This window comes from Crocodylus siamensis, chromosome 4, assembly GCF_052110815.1.
Source record: "Crocodylus siamensis isolate JL-2025a chromosome 4, ASM5211081v1, whole genome shotgun sequence".
Classification (NCBI taxonomy): Eukaryota; Metazoa; Chordata; order Crocodylia; family Crocodylidae; genus Crocodylus; species Crocodylus siamensis.
In genome coordinates, this window is record NC_143398.1 from 177,473,552 (window position 1) to 177,492,428 (window position 18,877).

Consider the following 18,877-nt stretch of genomic DNA (forward strand, 5'->3'; position numbering starts at 1 on the left):
GGAAGGAGTTGAGCAGGCTTGAGGACTCTTGGCCACCACAACAATAGATTCCTTTCCACTTCAGAGAGAGGCAGTACGGAGTTGGGTCAGAAGAACTAGGTCTGGGAGGGAAAAGAACTTGAGAGAGAGGGTTGCTGACCCTCAGTAGGAATGGACTGAACCTAGCTGAACAGAAAAGAAAGACAAAACACAAACCTAGGACAGAAGAAAACTAGCATTTAAAATGGGGCTGTACAACTTTTCAGTGGCCAGAGGCTGCACCCCAGGTGGGCTGCACCATGGCAGATGCTATGCTGCATGAACCACAAGTATGACCCAAAAGGACACTCTGGGTGGGCCCTTCTCCACCCTCATACTCCTCCCAATTTCTTGGCATGCATGAGCAGTCCCCACCACCACTGCTCAAGGCACATGAGCAGACCCCCCACAACTGCTCTACTACTGTGCCCCCACAACTCACCAGGTGTGGGTTCCTGTGTGCCACACCACGCTCTGGGACAAGTGCAAAAAGCAGAAGCAAGAAGGGAAGCTGAGAGCCCCTGGCTGCTACTGCAGCCAGGACAAGAGGAAGCAATGGCTGGGTGGGAGCCTCAGGCACTACAGATTAGCCACTTGTGGGCCTTATGTAGCCTGTGGACCATGAATTGGACAGGCTTGATCTAAAACAGGGGTTGGCAATGTTTTTGGCTGGAGAGCCAAAAATACCCCAACCTGGACCTATGCCTCTACTTGGCATACCAGAGGCCTGATCCTTGTTGCTGGAGGCAGACGCGTGCACACCTCTGGGCAGATGATCGGGGAGGGGCTGAGGTTGCGCTATCCCAGGCCACTTCTCTGCCCTGTGCCCCAAGGTGCACCTATGGCCTCTGCCCCCAAGGAGCCAGTGCAGCTGTTTGCAGTCTGCTCACTGCCAGCTGCAGCTTCTCAGAGCCCAGATCAGCTGTGGCATGCCAAGCATTTCAGGGGTTGGCAACCCCCGATCTAAAACATTACAGAGCAAAAAAACAAGTTTTGAAAAATTCAATGTAGATTTAGTTCAGAAATTTAGATAAGTCTTATTTTTTTTCCTAACTCAAAGTCTTAGGAGCTTAGGATTTCTAAGAGAAGTATGCTTGAGAGTCCTTAAGATGTTCCCTATAAACCACAAATAGCATGAAACTAGCCTTATGGATTTAACCACACCAGAATTTGGAAAAGTGATTGAAATCTGAACCAAAATTTAAAGTTATCACACAACCCTTTTCATGATAGGATGCAACCCGAACAAACAGTTTACCAAGAAGTTCCCGCATACTTAGGGACTGAAAACAGTTAAAACTTTTGACATTTTTCAAGCTTCACAAAGTGTTTCACACTAATTCCACTTCCTTTCAAGTCACTGGGAGTTGCACTGACTGCTGTGAAAGCAGAGCTAAGCAAACACACTGCATTTTTTAAAAACCTGACCCTTCTGTGGATTGCTTAACTACTTACTTCTTAGATACAGCTGGTACTGGAGACTGAAAACTCACAGTATGTCTTCACTATCTGTATGGCATTTCCAACCTAACAAGATTTGGAAAATACTAGAAAGCTGTCAAGAAGTGTTTTAATTTTCAAAGCTGACTGAAATTTTATATGAGCACCTAAACAAATCACTTAGAAAGAAAAGACTAAGACAGAATGTTACAGGAAATCATTCAGTCTTCTGAAACTTGAAAGAAAAAATATATATATATTTAAGGCAATTTGCGTGTTCTGCACTGGCTCCTTTACCATCAGGGTCCAGATGCTAACACCTCTAGGGAGTTTTTGGTATCCGATTTCAATTCTACACAAACCAGATATGCACCATTTAAGAAAAGAGCAAATTAAGGAACTTAATAGTTCTCAGTTAGATAACAATTTTCAGGTCATTTTCACTCCAAGCAATCAAGTCTAGCCTGTTCCAAGACAATTGAGAGAACAATATTTTCTCTTTATGAGAGAAATTTAGATAATTACAAAATACATTTTCATTAAAAATGTAAATCATATGGCATTACTGCATGTTTACACTTCTGAGAACAGTCTAAATGCTATTCTAGACATTTAGAGCAACTGTTCTTCTTTTATTTTCTTGTAGTCTAGATTACATGCAAAAAGTTAATTATGTTAGTTTATGAAAAGAAAACTGACTAATTACTAAAAAAAGGACTTTTTTTTATGGGTGCAGTAGTTTTGTGGAGAGATACTACTGGCAAATCTCACAATGTTTTGCTTTTACTGTTTTCCACGGTAATTTCCCCATTAACCACCTGGAAGCATACCTTATATTTAGTTTAACCAGTAGATACAAGAGTACAAAAGAACGTTATTATAACAAACTCTGTTTATAGCAACCCCCTGCCTTTAACAATCCCAACAACGAAAACTGATTTTTTTCAGTAGTATGATGTGGGAAATTAACTATCCCTACTGTAGTAAATGTCCTGTTTTAGGCTACATACAGACATTCAGAAAGCCCGAGGTGGAAACAATCTAAGTTATGCAGTTTTCTGTAAGTGGATTCATTCAGATCAGTAGGAAACAGAACACATATTTGCTCTTTGGTGGTGGTGGTGGGGGGGGGAAGGACAGCTCAAATCTTAGACCAGGTTTCACTATTTTTAAACCAGTCTGAGGGTCCCAAAATTCTGTTCTGTTATGGGTATAGACCAGTTTCTGATCACTTCTACTCGTAAAAATATGATGTCTGTACCTGGCCTTAGAGACCTTTGCTCCCAGTCTCACAGCAATTCATTATGAGGCTGTACTATACTTCTTTCTTGTTCAAAGCCAGATATAAGGATTCTTGGGCCTTATATAAAGCTTGCTGATGTCACTGGGCCCCTCTTAATATGCAGATTTTGGATCAGGCTTGTGTGCCTTTGAGGAACTGGACTTTGAACATGAAGCAATAGGAAACACATTAGAACAAACAAAACTTTGATAACATTGTACAGCCATTAGGAAACATGGAAAACCTTTACTTCCCACCCCTAGTAAATCAAAAGCAGTCAGCCAGTCTTCAAAACACCACATTACATTCTGACAAGCTTCATGCTGTCCTTTGTTGAAAAATTGTCATTGGTACAATGTGGGCAGCCTTCAGGTGACTCTGGTAAGTTAGATATTGGCACATTTTTAAAGTTATTCTGTTGTTTCCCAAGGAGCGGCCCAATTTACTAAGTGATGGTGTGTGTGAAATTGGCCATTAATTCTAACTTCATGGCTGCGTCCACTGAAGCATAGACATTTGGTTCCCAGGGAACACTTAGCAGGAGCACATCTTTTGCCACTGCTATTGTCCATGGGAAATGCCTATGCCATGCGCAGTCTGGTGCACAGCAGGTTACCCCAGGTGAGATAGGGGAGGCTGACTCCAGCAGTTTGAATTGAGGTCCTGGGGTCATCCTGGGGCTGCAGCAGCAGTGATCCTGCCACTTGGAGCCTGGCTGGCAGCTGGAGTGTGGATCCAACCAGCCAGGCTCTGGTTTTGGGTAGTGTACAGTGTCCCTGCATGCACCACCCTTTTTTTGGGGGGGGGGGTTGACCCCAGAGTCTCCCCCCTCTCCGGTGCTGCTACCTTGCATCACAGAAAACACCAGCATGTGTGTGAGGGAGAGAAGGAGCCGTCGGGCTCCGAAACTCCTTTCCCCGGCGCAGGCGTGGTACAGCCCCTCTCTCAGACCCAGAGCACGGGGCGTGAACATACCTCTTGTAGGTGTACGGAGGTAGTAGGGGCCCGGACCGAGGGGACCGGTATATAGGAGACGCCGGTGCTAGGCAAAGCTCGGGCGGAACCGGAAGAGCCCAGCAGGGAGACGGACTCCAGCAGGAGCTCATCGGGGCAGATGCGTGCTGTCCTGAACCGCGGCCGCACCTTCTGGAGAAAGGGTAAGCCCCTGCGGAGTTTATGAACCCGGGTGGAGAGCCCAGTGAGAGGAAGGACTTAACAAGGCGGTCGGGAGCGATCGGCACCTGGCAAACCTATCTACCGTAAAGCCCTTAATAAGGGGGCAGCTCAGCCTGCGAGTTCACAGCTACGGTAGTGAAGGACTGAGCGGTCTCAAGGAGCCCCAGGGAGGGCTGAAGAACCCACTTAGAGTTGAGGAAAGGGGTTCTGTCCACTGTGTACAAGGCAAGAGCGGGGAACCACTGCTGAGGATCAGGGTGGGAATCCGAGCTCTGGAGAGCCCCTGACTGGAATTGTGTTAGAGTTGATTTTTGCATTTTGTTGTGGATTAACCTGAAAGAGGAAGAGAAAGAAAGACAGTACTACGTGGCCGGCCGAAATCGGTGGCCATGACCCGGCGGAACGGGCGAGGGTGTAGGGGTGGTGGAGCCCTCATCAACGCGGGACCCCATGAACTCAAGGAGTCCCACTTCTGGACTGGCACATGCCGGACAATAACACTGGACCAGATTACCATCAAAGTCATGGCAGGCGAGTTAGGCACGTACAGCCCGGAGGTGAGAAACCTTTGAGCTCCGGGAAGCAGTCTCGGCGCAGGGGGACAGTGGCCATCTCGGAGCCACTACCCCACAATGTGCAGTATGTAGCACCACAGACCTGCCTGCAGCACTATATACCACATGGCTGCACTTGTGTGGACACAGCCTATTGAGGCTGAAAACACATCACCTTTTGACGCTAACCACAATGTTTTCCAAAACAAAGGAAACAAAAGTTTTGGGATTTTCCAGATTTGCTGAAGACCAAAAGAGAAATAGAAATGGAAAAAGGCAAAAGTACCATTAAAGGTAAAATCCTGAGGACTTTTGACCAAGGAACTTCCTATCATCATCTCATCAGATAGCGTGCTTCAAAATGATTTATTTAGAGCAAAACAGCCACTGTTTCAGTACCCATTAGTCTTTTATTCTATTGGTCTTCTGCCTCAAGGGGTATGTAGTTTTTTTGGGGAGGAAATGGAAACTCTGTGACAAACAGCTTTTTTTAACCATGGTGACTGTTTGAAATTGCTCAGAAATTCTAAGTGTTAGTATATATCCTAGGGAAATGAATTACAGGGCAGAAGAAGTGTTGAGCGGTCCATGATCAAACTGTCATAAGATCTGCACCCTCTCTATATAACACATATATTTTCCATACAAAATACATGACCTCTGTTGACATAAGAGCAGAAATTCACTGTAGTACATGAGAGTTTAGAGCTTTTCCAAAGTAAGTCACTAGACATCAAAATGCAGTTCTAGGATCCTAACTTTAGATTTTCATTACTTTAAAAATAAGTGTCTAAATATTTTATTAATATATTTTTACTGTGTTTATTAAGCAGTCCAACTTACTAAGTAACAAATTTAATGATGCATCCAGTCCCCTAAGGCCCACGGAGTCCCATCACCGGGCCCGTGGTGCTGCACCTAGGCAGTCCAAGTTGACCCATGTGGAGTGCATCCCACAGGCAGGACCAAGGACACATGCTGCACACAGTACCTGCTCAGGGATCTGTACTCTGTGACTTGCCCATTCTGGCTGGTCCACGTCACACTTAGCACTCTCCCTCACCCACTCCATGGCTCTGGGACTGCGCCACATCAAGTGCTAGCTCCAGCTGGTCCATGACCCATGCTGCATCTGGGCACTACATGCAGCGTGGGTCCCAGAATGGCTGGAGTGGGTGCTAAATGCAGCACAGATGTGTGTATTGTTTGGAGCGAGCACCATGTGTGGTGCAGGTCCCAGACCAGCGTGGGGAGCTGGAACTTTGTGTATGGTGCAGATCTCAGACTGGCTGGGGTAGGCACCGCATGTAGCATGGATCCCAGAGTAGGCTCTGTGGGTGCTGAACCTGGAATCAGGGATGGGGGATAGGTTTTGGAGCCCAATCTGGCCTATGGACCATCCCTGTGACACTCATTTAAGTTTGACACCTCTGTCCTAAAACAGATTCTCAACCGGGGTTACAGGGCACCCTGGGTGCTGTGAGATCCTTTGAAGTGTGTAACAGGGCTTGAAGAGGTAATTGCAAGCTCATCCCTGCCTAGCCGTGCTCCTTCTCCTCTTCTTTCCCCCTTCCAACCATTCCCACTCTACCTCCTAGCACCTTTGTGAGGAGGTTAAGATTGTAACAAATACACTGGTATTTGAAACAGGGTGCCATTCAATTCACAAAAGTTATGGATGGGTGCCTGAAGTCTAGGAAGGTCGAGATCCAGTGCCCTAAGACATAAAGACAGATATTTATCTTCCATGGACACTCCCTTAACATGCTGAGTGCCAGTATTCTGCAAGCAGCCAGCACTTAAACTGAATACTGACTACGCTGTTTGTAGAGATGGCAATAAGTTCAGGAATTGCTCCTAGGTAATATATCACAAGACTTGGAAGAAGTAGGATCAGGAGATCTGAGTCAAGTCACACCTTAACAAACTGAAAGATTGAAAACTTGCCAACGGTTTTCAAATTAGCAGCTGTAGACACGCTCTAACCTAAAGTCTTGAAAGAGGTTTCGTTTTGCCTACAAATTATCTTTACAACCTGGCCATAAGCTATATTTGCACCAGTGTAACTTACGTACACCAGTGTAAATTACATCAGGATCTAAGGTGGGTATTTGTACACAGTAGGGGCTGTTGAAAGAACCTAGTCACTCATTAGTGGGCTAGTATTTAATAACCTGCTTATCTTCATCAGGGATCCTGGTTTTCTCCGATTTAAGAAAATCCCCAATTTTTCTTTTTCCTTGTGTAACTTTGTCCTCAGTTCCCCTTCTGCAAAATGAGGAGGATTCTTTCCTACTTCACTGTAATGTTTACTCCATTAATGTGTAGGATGCAACAGTACTATTAATTGAATATGTAAACATAGTCTATCAAATAACTTTAGTATCTTTGCTCTGAGCAGATATAAGTGAGTATTTTGAAATGATTAGTCTTTAATTTTGCCACTTTTTACAGTATTTCCATGGAGAGATCTCTATTTTGTCAAGTATAATCAACAAATCTACAGATTGTTATTTCAAATTTGAACAGCAACTATGTATGATTGCAACTGGTTACATGAATCATGGAGCATGGTTTCTTTTCCCTGACTGAAGTTCAGCCACTGCAATCAAATTTCTATGCTAATGACAAGAAAGAGTGATTAACATTCATCTTCTTTAAGTAATAAGCATGCAAACTTGGATATCCCAAGAGCATTTACACTAGTAAAATGCAATCAGACTGCATTGACATAAAATAAACATGAGAGCTACATTAACATGGCTGAATTGAGTTCATTTAGAAAATCAAATAATATTCCTGAAGTATTGGATGCATTATTCATCCATTTCTCCTCATTTCGATGAGTTAGCAATTAATGTATTTGTTTGAGAATTTCTAAAAATCTTAGAGTACCTGTTCCATATTCTGCAATTGCCTTTAACATAGTTTTTCAAGTCACTGTTTGCAGCTGTAGAGTTTACCACAGAACAGCAAGTGCTAAGCATTTAAACAACATGTATAAGGCTTTGAAGTCATGAGATTTTAGAAATAGGACATGCTGGGGTTTATTGGCTTTCTGGTTAAAGGATGAAACCTTAAGAGAGGAACCAAATATTAGACATCATAATCAAATCTTGGGTGTTGGCAACATTTAACATAATGCACCATCAGTAAATCAGAAACTATAAAGCTGCTGCTTAAATATTTACCATTTTATGTTTTCTTGTATTAAGTTTCATTAGGGAAAAATGGTGGAAACTGAACAGCCAATTTTCATATTTCAGAAGTAAAAGCCAATATTATGGAAACACAGGTTTCCACAAATTTGTATGTAGATGTACATTTGTGTGTAGAAGTATGTATACCTGGAATCACAAGTATACAATACAAGGTCAGCAGTACCCAAATACTCGCCAGCTGAGTTTCAGCATTCATAAGCAAGTCATAACACAAAAGCACTTCAAATATCAAACAAAAAGGACACTCTAGGAAGCACAATGTGCTGCCTGGTATTTTCATAGAATCAAAGAATCGTAGAAAATTTGGTTGGCTCAGGAGGTCATCTAGTACAACCCCCTGCTCAAAGCCCCAGTTAGATCATTTCAGCCAAGGCTTTGTCAAGCCAGGCCTTAAAAACCTCCAAGGATGGAGAGTCCACCACCTCTCTACGAAACCTGTTCCAGTGCTTTACCACCCTCCTTTGTACATGCCACAAAATTGGCTGTTAAAGCAGCTTAAATGCCCTTTTGCACTGCTTTAATGGTGCGGTTGTTTACACTGTCAGCAGTGTATTGCACATTAAATGACTTCGGGATGCAGCAAAATCAAACATGTCCAAGGTGTTTGAGTTTCCTACCTTACAGCCACAGAGGGAATTACTTCAGTTTAATTCTCCCTAAATTGAAGTGGTGGGTTTTTAAAAACACAATTTCAATTTAAGGTGAAGTAAACCCCTGTGGCATGTACACAAGGGTCGGGCCCGATCCTTACCTGCCTCTCCAGTGGCAGGGGGGGAGGGCGAGCTGCCAGCAGGCCAAGCGGTACCTGAGCTGCAGGGCTTCCCTCCATAGCAGTGGCGGTGCTTCCCTCCCAGGTGGCACCTGCAGGCACCCAGGGCATTGGAGGAAAGCACTGGGCCCCTGCACAGCTTGGGCAGGCAGGGAGGCTCCGGGGAGAAAAGAAAAAAGATCAGACTTGCTGCTTTTTTTTCCCCCTTCAGTGGAGCCTGCCTGCACGGGTTGATGCCGGGCTGCCTGACCCCGGAGCTCTTCAGCGGCAGGGCGGGGGGGAGCTGCTGGCAGGCCAAGCACTCCTTGAGCTGCGCGGGGTCCCCCTGGCAGCGCCCACTCTAGGTGGTCCAGGGGCAGGGGGGGAGGGGCTGCAGCTGCAGAGGGAAGCACCAGGCCCCTGCACAGCTCAGGCAGGCAGGCTTTAGGGAGGAAAAAAAAAATCAGGCTCGCCGCTTTTTTTTTCTTCAGGGGAGCCTGCCTGCTCAGGCTGCTGCTGGGTCCCACAACATCACCTTTGTTGGTCTCCCCTCTGACTTTAACCCGAGCCTTCCAACAGACCTATCTCTAGTTTTCTTCTGGAGCTCTGAGCAATCATACAGCCCTTCCACATACAGTGCGACTCCTCCTCTCTTCTCCCGTGCCCATCCTTCCTGAACAGTTTGTATCCCCCCCTGACAGTACTCCAGTCAAGTGAGCTATCCCACCAAGTCCGTCACTAATCATGTCATAGTTCCTTGATTGTGCGAGGACTTCCAGTTCTTCCTTCTTGTTTCCCAGGCCCCGTGCGTTCATGTACAGACACCTGAGGTAACTAGCTGACTGCCCTACTTTCTCAGTAAGGATGAGGAGGCCTCCCCTGTTGCCCTCTCCTGCTTGTGCTCCCTCCCAGTCTCTCATTTCCCTATTTACCTCAGGGCTTTGGTATCCATCCCCTGGCAAACTTACTTTTGCGATCAGGAAAAAAACCCCAACAACTAGTGCATCAAATTATTCATTGCAAATCATGCCCTCCCTTCTGTTACTATGTGCACAGCCACCTGCGGGCATGTCACACCAGGATGTGAGCAGCCAGATCAGGGACCACTCACGGAACCAAGGCACCAAATAGGGTTGGGATGGGTAAGTGGTTAAACCAGGTCAGGAAGCCACATCAATCCAAGAATAAAGTCAGGAAGCCAAGAGATCAAACAGAGAACTCCAGCTTCTTGCACTGAGTCAAGATGGAAGATCAAACAGGGAGCAAGTCCAGGGGCCACACTGAGTCAGGAAGCTGGAAGATCAAATAGAGAGCAAAGTCAAGGAGCAAGACAGACAGAGCAGTGAGAATCTTGAAGCAGGTTACCCTGTTGCTCAGACACATCTTGTTCCTGTGCAAGGGTTGATATGGGGGAAGTGGAGGGCCAGCTGACTGTAGCTAGCCACTCTCATGACGGGGGTGGAGGCCCTGGTGGAGGCTTGGGCCCTTGTACGTGTGACAAAATGGCCCGTTTTAATGCTTTAATTGTCCTTTTTAGCAATTTAATTGCGTAACAGTGTACACATTCAGTGGCATATTGCAAATACATTTCATAACAGTATACACCTGCGGCAGCATATTTCAATTTAACTGACTTTTTACATAACAAAGTAAAACACGTCTCATATATTTTAGTTTGCTATGTAACAAATTACAGTGCTTATTCATCATGTGTACAAGAGCCTATACATCTGGAGATGGTGGAGGAGACTCTGCATGAGGACCTGGAAGCCCAGGTATGCTTGGGTAAGCTTGGGCTTGCTGGGCTTCCAGTGCCCCATGCACCATGACCACCTCCTTCTCTGGCTGCCAGCGCACCCAGCCACCTTCCTGCTGCCTTCCCCACTGGGTCCCAGGGGCAAGTCAGCCCGTTCCCGGGTGGTCCCAGGCAGCGGGAAGGGAGTGGGTATGGTGCATGGGGCACTGGAAGCCCAGCACCCCATGCACCGTTAGATCTGGCAGGTGCTGCCTCCAAGCTGGGGCAGCAACCACCCAACTAGCACTGCACCCTGGTGGCCCCAGAAGATAAGGTTTTTTTTCCCCAGTGGAGCCTGCTGATATCTGGGCTCCCAAGGGAGGCGGTGCTTTCTCCTACCCTGTGGGTCTTCAAGAGGAGGTTTATATAGGCATCTGGCTGGGGTCATCTGAACCCAGCACTCTTTCCTGCCTATACAGGGGGTCAGACTCAATGATCTATTGAGGTTCCTTCCAACCCTAACATCTGTGAATCGATGAATCTCCCATGGCCATATCACCTGAGCTGCAGGAGGGCCCAGTGCTTCCCTCTGTGGCTGTGTTGCCCCCCAGGCAGCACCCACACAGATAGCACCCTGCTTGGGCCCTCTCAGGGGATGCTGCCACTGTGGAGGGAAGCACTGGGGCTCCCCCACAGCTCAGGGGCCTTTCACCCCACCAGCAGCTTGCTCCCTACCTGCAGGAGACAGGGGCAGGCTCTGGGAAAGAGATAAAAAAATATCAGGTCCCTTGCTGCTTTTTTCTTCTTTTTTTTTCTCAGCGGAGCCTGCCTGCACAACCTGTCACTGGGTCATGCAGCCCCTGAGCTGCGGTGGGGGCCAGTCCTTCCCTCTGCAGTGGCAGCACCCCCCTGAGACCACTTGGGCAGGCTGCCAGCAGGTGGGTGCCACCACCATGAAGAGAAGGACCAGAGGCCCCCAAAGCTCAGGGCACACCTGCAGCTCCCTCCCCAGCCACAGGAAAGGTGGGCAGGCTCTGGGGGAGAAAAAAAGGATCAGGCCTCTCACCACTTTTTTTTCTTTGGCAGAGCCTGCCTGTAGTAGGGGGTGGGGGCCTTAAGCTAACTGCTCCATCACAGTGATGGAAGTCCATAAACTGAAATGGTGGGTTTTTAATCCACACAATTAAAAACCCACCAATTAAAAACCCACTGTCTCAATTTAGGGAGAACTAAACCCCTTGCATGTGTACAAGCGTCCCTTGAGACCAGCATCCCCTACCAGCTTTCGGCCAGCCAGCTGGGAAAAGTGACTGTGGGAGCAGGTTTGACAGCCTGATGAGGGAAGCATAGGAAAGAAGCCATAAAAAGGCATTCCATATCAATAAATTGTACAGCAGCAAGTATAACTGCATAGCCAAAACCTCATTTTTCATTTTTATTCCTACCACTAAGCCACTGATATTTATGAAGCAGAGATTCATGACGTGAGGATTTATTGCAATCAAGGTTTAATTATGGCCCTGATTAATTTCTAAGTTGAATAAATCTTTTTCTGTGATACTTGTATATGAGTATGCAGATAATGGTCTGAATTCATAGAAACCCTTCACCCTTCTTATAGGACCACATCTTCAGCAGAGCAGAGACTTTAAAATGGTGTACCATTCAAATACATTCCAGGCTAAGGAAATTATCCAGATGAACCACATTATTTATTTCAGTTATCTGCTGAGAAAAGCAAAGTCTTTATCTTCTTAGCAATAGAAAAAATGAATTCCTTTATAGAAACTAGCTAAATCATAAACAAAAGCCATTTTCATACAATCTCTTTAGTCTTCCTTTATTGCAAAAGATTCTCCTCTTGCTATAATCCCATATTATAAATTAACTAGGAGATAATTAGATTTACATGTTACTTAGGTTATGGCTTTAGAAGTTATTTATTATCAGAAATACATTAATGTCTTATCCAAAATTAATTGAAATGACAAAAACAACAGTTACTACTAAGGTATATTAGAGATACAGGAAAAATTGGATGCAGAGCTGCAAGGAGATAAAACTACAGCAGTATTAAACAAAATTAATAATGGAAAAGGATAAAAATGCCAAGGATGGAAATGTAAAAGCTGCCTCCTATGGAAGAAAACATAAAAGTTTATTTTTAAGACACTGATACTGCCTTTTTGTTTAGAGAAGCAATAGTTCTAAATTGGTTCCTCATTGGTATTCCTCTTTCTTCTATCAGGGATGGAACCACAAACATGGCCACCCATTTAGCAAACAGCCATGTCATGTCATCGTAATTAACCTCAGCCACTTCTCTCCTCTCCTTCCCCTGCCCCAACAAAAAAGCAATACATAAGCTATACTTGGGATATCTTCTAGATGACCAAATTTTGCATTTTAAACAGAAGATAAGAAAGGGATGATGAGGACAAGGAAACCTGAGCCTGATCACCACCAGCTGTCTGTCCTACATGAAGCCTACAAACTTGCTCGCCAGAAGAACAGCTTTGGACTAGCATCATAAAAACTAAAATCCTGTTCCACTAGTGCTAATTTATCAACAACCTGTGCACACAAATGAAGGAATACTGGGGGCTGAAGTTCTCTCCTACACACGCATAACAATTTACTCCAGGACTGAAGCGTGTCTGTATTGCTTCACAGCCATACTCTGCTGAAGACCATTCCAAAAGTCCTTTCACCTGTTACTATTTCTCCAAATATACAAAAGCTAAAAACGCCAACATTACGAAGTGCTCAGTCTTATTTACTTGCCAGCATGCTTTGCTATGAGGAAATCAGTATAAAACCCCAGCCTTCATACTTTCAGTGGTATATACCCACTCTTCACCCAGACCTGGAATCTGTTCCCTACATTGGGTCAAAGATCTCAGAGTTTATGTCTATACTACCATCTAAAACGTGAGTGCAGCTCATAGAGTTAGTCAAGCTAAACTGACGAGCTCAAGTGCCAGCTACAATGTAGTCACACAAATGTGGAAATCCCAGACTAGGCTAGCTGCTAGAGCATTTACCCCATAGTCTTGGGAGGGTTTGGCAGCTCATGATGAATTCCATGCGACTTGCAGATATGCTTTCCATACTCAAGTAAAAACATGCACATCCAATTAAATGACTGGCTTTAGATTTAGGAGCACAGTATTCAATGCCCTGCTTCAGCATGGACTTCTTCAATCACTTACGTCTGACAGACAGGGAAAGAAGACACTTTCCAGAGATGCACAGGTTTCACCCACCACAGAAACCCTCGCACATGCATCATGAGGAAGGCACTGCCTCAGGGTGATACATTACCAACACTGGTAGCTTTACTCCAAAATATTTCTGATTTTGCACCAAAGTCTATGCATTATGATAGGGAACAAACTCTTTTTCTACCTTAAATGTTTAATTTATTTATAGTGAGCAGCTCATCTTACCATCCTGGTTATCATACTGAGACCATGGCTTTGCTCTGCTCCATCAGAGCTTTCTTCCAACTGGAGAAATTTCCCAGTGACTGAGGTTTGCAGTTCAGGCATTTGTTAGTTCTGGTGATGCACCTATGATAGACCATACTCAGAGCCAGTTTACATGGCTACAATTCCCTGAAGATGGATTTTTAAGACTTTTTCACATAAGTGATAATTCTTCAAAGGGCAGTTGTGTAATGAATAGTGATCAGCTATTTCCCATGAGTCTCTGCATGATCCCCTCAGGCAGTGAGCCAGTAGTTAGAAAAAAAATGAAGGGAAATTCAGGTCAGTGTTTACACTTGTGAGACTAACTTCTAGGAGGTGTTTGACAGAAAGCTATTTAACCGCAGCAGTTCAGGGTCACTGAGAGAGGTGACTCCAACAACTGGCACTGACAATACAAGCACTGATCCATTTTATAGCTCTTCAGACAAAATCCATTTGCATCACTGTCCTTTGCTTTAAATGAAAAGCTTCTAAGAAAGTAGCCCTCTGTCCCCTGGGAAAATGCTTCTTTTGGATTAATGAGAAGAACTGCTTCAGATGTGCTGATACACAGGAACAAGGAAATCAGCCACCTATACTTTAAAGATTCAAAAGTACTTTTCCCAGTTTGTGATGGAAAGAAAACCATTTTCCCATCCCATAAAATTTTCCAAGACTTCTAATATGTTCCCATTTTTAATTGGTATAGATTCAAGACCTTTCTAAGATTATCATTAAAAATAGGATATGCCTATGCCTATGCCTAACTAGCCAATAGGCTGTTGCTAAGGGTACTCACCTATTCATGGAAAGATTAAGTCCAAATCAAACAGGGGGGAGTCAACAACTTTAGTCTCCCAACCACGGGGTTTTTAGCAATTATGGGATAGGTTATTCTCTCCAATTTTGAGCTGACAAATCTTTCCCAATCAAAGTTCCAACAAAACTGGAACAAGAAATCTTTTTTATTTAAATGAATTAGCATTTTCTGATTTAAAAAAATCATTATATTGGAAAATTCCTGACCAGCTCTTATTGTATTACTTCCCATACTTTTCTAGAACAATCAGTTCTATAACCAGTTCTCCCAGTTCTTGGTTGTTTGGGGGTTCCCTTCTTGACAGTACATGTGATCCTGGAGCACTGGTTTCCCACTTTTCCATACCAGAACCCCTCCATACTTAGCAGCATGGGAAAAGTAGATGAAACATAATCCCCTCACCCCCACTTTAATTTGCCTGATAGAGATTGGATGACAAATGCTACCAACAACAATAGGGCACAGTTATTTTTGGATGAGTTAGCTGATAGATTTCTTGATCAAATAGTCAATGTACTAATGAGAGGAAATGCTATCTTATATCTAGCTCTTGAAAACAGCAAGGAACTTATGGCAGGACTGGTGATAGACAGTTAAGGGTCGACAAATCGTGAGTTGATTTACTTGTTTCAGATGTTCTATAGCATGGGTTTTGGACTTCAGAAAGTCTAATCCAAGAGAATTATGGAGTCAGATTTGAGAATTAAAGGGCATACATAATAAGGAATCTTAGAATTACTTTAAGATAGAAGTACATATGCCATCAGGCGCTTGCAACCCAAGCAAGAAGGAAAATATGGTTGAGACGGGCCACAGACCTACATGCATGAACAAATATGCTAATTAATCATAAAATGTACAGAGAACATACTTGAAATGGAAAAAGGAGGGATATCTTTTTGACCTTGTATAGTTAAATATGCAGGATTAAAGTGACAATGGTCACAGCATTAGCTGAGTTAGAATTTGTAAAAAAGTTAGAGACAAACAAACATCAAATGCATCTTCAGTCTGTGGCAGCAAGGTGCCACCACAGGCTCCCAAAGGGGAGAGAGTACTCCCCATGGGCCCCAAACCCCGGAAACAGACCCCCGGCAGGGGTGATTTACCCCCTGCCAGGCAGCCAGCACAGGAGCCGGGACTGCGGCCACAGCTGCACAAGCCAGCATTATGCTGGCTGTTTAATCAGCTGTTTCCCATGTGGGGAACAGCTGGACCAATCTCAGTGGCTAGTACGGCCGCCACGGGAAAGTTTAAAAGCCCTGCCAGAACCAGGGTGGGGGAGCCGCAGAGAGAAAACGCTGGTACACAGCACGCTAGGGCTGCTGAGGCTCCAGTGTGGAAGAGGAGTGGCACAGCCAGGGCAGCTCCTGCATGCCACACCAGGGAATCTTCTGAGCCCCCTGCAGGAGGCTGAGCAGGGAAAGCCTTTCAGCTCCCCGCAGAAGGCAAGCCAAGGGAAGCCCTTGAGCTCCCTAGACGGAGCAGGGCAGAGGAGGTATTTGAGCCCTCTTGAAGAGGCTGGGGTCAAGAAGACAGCTCCACAGCTCACTCTTCCCCAGGGGAATATTTCTTTTGAGAAAAAAAAAAAAGGAAAAGGGAAATCAAAGAGCCCAGAGAAGGCGGGCCGTACTTCGTAGCCAGAGAGAGGAGAGCCATCGGCGCCCACTCCAACGGGGAATCCCACCCAAAGCAAGCTGCAGGTAACCCCGCAGGGGCCGAAATCCCTATTCTACGAACATCACATCCAGTTGGTGAGTGGACGGGGTGTAGGGGAGGTGGAGCCCCGTGGAACATCGCACCCAAACAATCGTGAATACTGCAGTTTGTCAGGACGCCCTCCCACAAAGATCTACACTTAACCCCTCTCTTGATAAATCAACATTAAAGTCATGGTAGGAGAGTTGAGGGGCAGGGCTACTCACCTGACGGGCTGTACAACACATGAGGCCCCAGACTTCACAAAGTCACAGAAAGAGAGAGAGCTAGGAGGGAAGTGGGGTCTCTATAAACTGAGGATGAGTGAAGATAAAACATAATCTAGGCATAGCTTAAATCCTGAATAAATACTCTGCCTTGCTCTTCATTAAGAGTCAAAATGAAATTGAGGAAAAGTATAGGTTATCAAATGGGAATGGAGGACATGACAATAGAAGTTACTATCTGATATGCTGCATCTGATATAGAAGCAAAACTTGGATTGATTATTTTCACAAGATAGGGCAGAAAGAGGAGACAGGCAATTTCTATGACAGAATATTGAAAGAAGTGGCACATGACAAAGCAACTACTTCAAGACAGATCTTTAGTGGAATCTATCGACATGGGAGGAAGCATCCTATGACTAAAATATACCAACTGTAATGCAAAAAGGAAAAAGAAGGGTGTGTACAGACTGAAGACAGATGAGGAAGAGAGAAAGGAATCTATACTGCTCAATCATAATATGACCATAAGCCACCACTGTGATATGGCTTTGAAAAGGGTATTGCAGTTCATAGTTTCATAGTAGGTAGGGTCAGAAGGGACCTGAGCAGATCATTGAGTCTGACCCCCTGCCATGGCAAGAAAGAGTACTGGGGTCAAACGACCCCAGCAAGGTGATTGTCAAGCCTTATCTTAGAGACCTCCACGGTAGGAGCCAGCACCACTTCTCTTGGAAGTTGGTTCCAGATCCTAGCCACCCTGACAGTGAAGTAGCACCTCCTGATGTGTAATCTGAATTTACCCTCTGCCAGCTTGTGACCGTTATTTCTAGTCACTCGTGGTAGTGCTCGGGGGAACAGGGACTCCCCCAATGCCCACTGGACCCCTCTGACTAGTTTGTAACAGGCCACTAGATCCCCCCTCAGCCTTCTCTTGTGGAGGCTGAACAGGTTCAGGTCCTGTAGCCTCTCCTCATAGGGCCTGCCCTGCTGCCCCCAATCATGTGGGTGGCCCTCCTCTGAACCCTTTCCATGTTGTCCACATCCCTTTTGAAGTGTGGTGCCCAGAACTGGGCGCAGTACTCCAACTGCAGCCTGACCAGTGTTGCATAGAGGGGGAGGATCACCTCCTTGGACCTGCTGGAGATGCATCTGTGGATGCATGACAAGGTGTGGTTGGCCTTCCTGACTGCATCCCCACACTGCCGGCCCATGTTCATCTTAGCATCAATAATGACTCCAAGATCCTTTTCTGCCTCTACACTGATGAGAAAGAAGTTCCCCAACCTGTACGTATGCTGCTGGTTCTTCCTCCCCAGGTGCATCATCTTGCACTTGTCAGTGTTGAAACCCATCCTGTTCTCATCCACCCACCCCTGTAACCTGTCTAGGTCTGATTGCAGCCTATTCCTCCCTTCAAGCATGCCCACTTCCCCCCATATCTTAGTGTCATCTGCGAATTTGAATAGAGTACTTTTTGTCCCCTCGTCCCAGTCGCTGATGAAGATGTTGAACAGCGCGGGCCTGAGGACCGAGCCCTGAAGAACCCCACTGCCCACATCCCTCCAAGTCAAAAATGACCCATCCACCACCACTCTCTGGCTGCAGCCCTCCAGCCAGTTAGTGACCCATTTGACTGTGTAGTGTTGATGCCACAGTCCCTTAGTTTTTTTATGAGAATGGGGTGAGAGACAGTGTCAAAGGTCTTCCTAAAGTCCAGAAAGACTATGTTCCAGGCAATGCTATGCAGGGATTCTTAATAGAGATACGGAACTATTAGTATCACTCTACCAGGCACTGGTAAGATCCCATTTAGAATACTGGCTGTCGTTCTGGTCACCAAAGCTCAAAAAAGATTCATTTCAGCAGAACCAAGAAAAAAAGACAACTACTAAGATGGTCAAGGGAGAGAACTTATTTGATCAGAACAGTTTAAAAGGTCTTCGTTTGTTAAGTTAGAAAAAAAAAAGTTGAAGTTATTTTTAATCAGAAGCTAGGGTGACAGCAGTGGTAGCTGCTGTTCATGCATGCCCTATAAGTGTGTCTGAGACTGGTGCCCTGTTTGCCCACTCCTCATTACACTACAGCTTTTTTTTATAAATATGTTCAGGAGGTCAATGTCAAGCCAGGAGAAAACCTATGTAAAGGTAAAGAACAAGACTAATTGGCTATAAACTGGACAAATTTAGGCTGGAAATAGAAGATTTTTATCAAAGGAGTGAAGTTTTGAAATAATCTTCTGAGCAAAGTATTGATGGCAAAGAATCTAAATTGCTTCTATAGGAACCCAGCAAGATTCCTGCAACCCCAGAAGGGTTACTGATGGAATGAAAATATTGCTGGATCTATAAGCAGCACATTCAACCATTTCCAATCCCCATGTTAGGACTGAAAGTGAGTCTCTCTCTCTCTCTTTCTCTCTGAGAGGAGCCTGCTAATTCCATTTCTCAGGACTTCTACTGGTCATCTGCAGGGACAAGTAAGGATT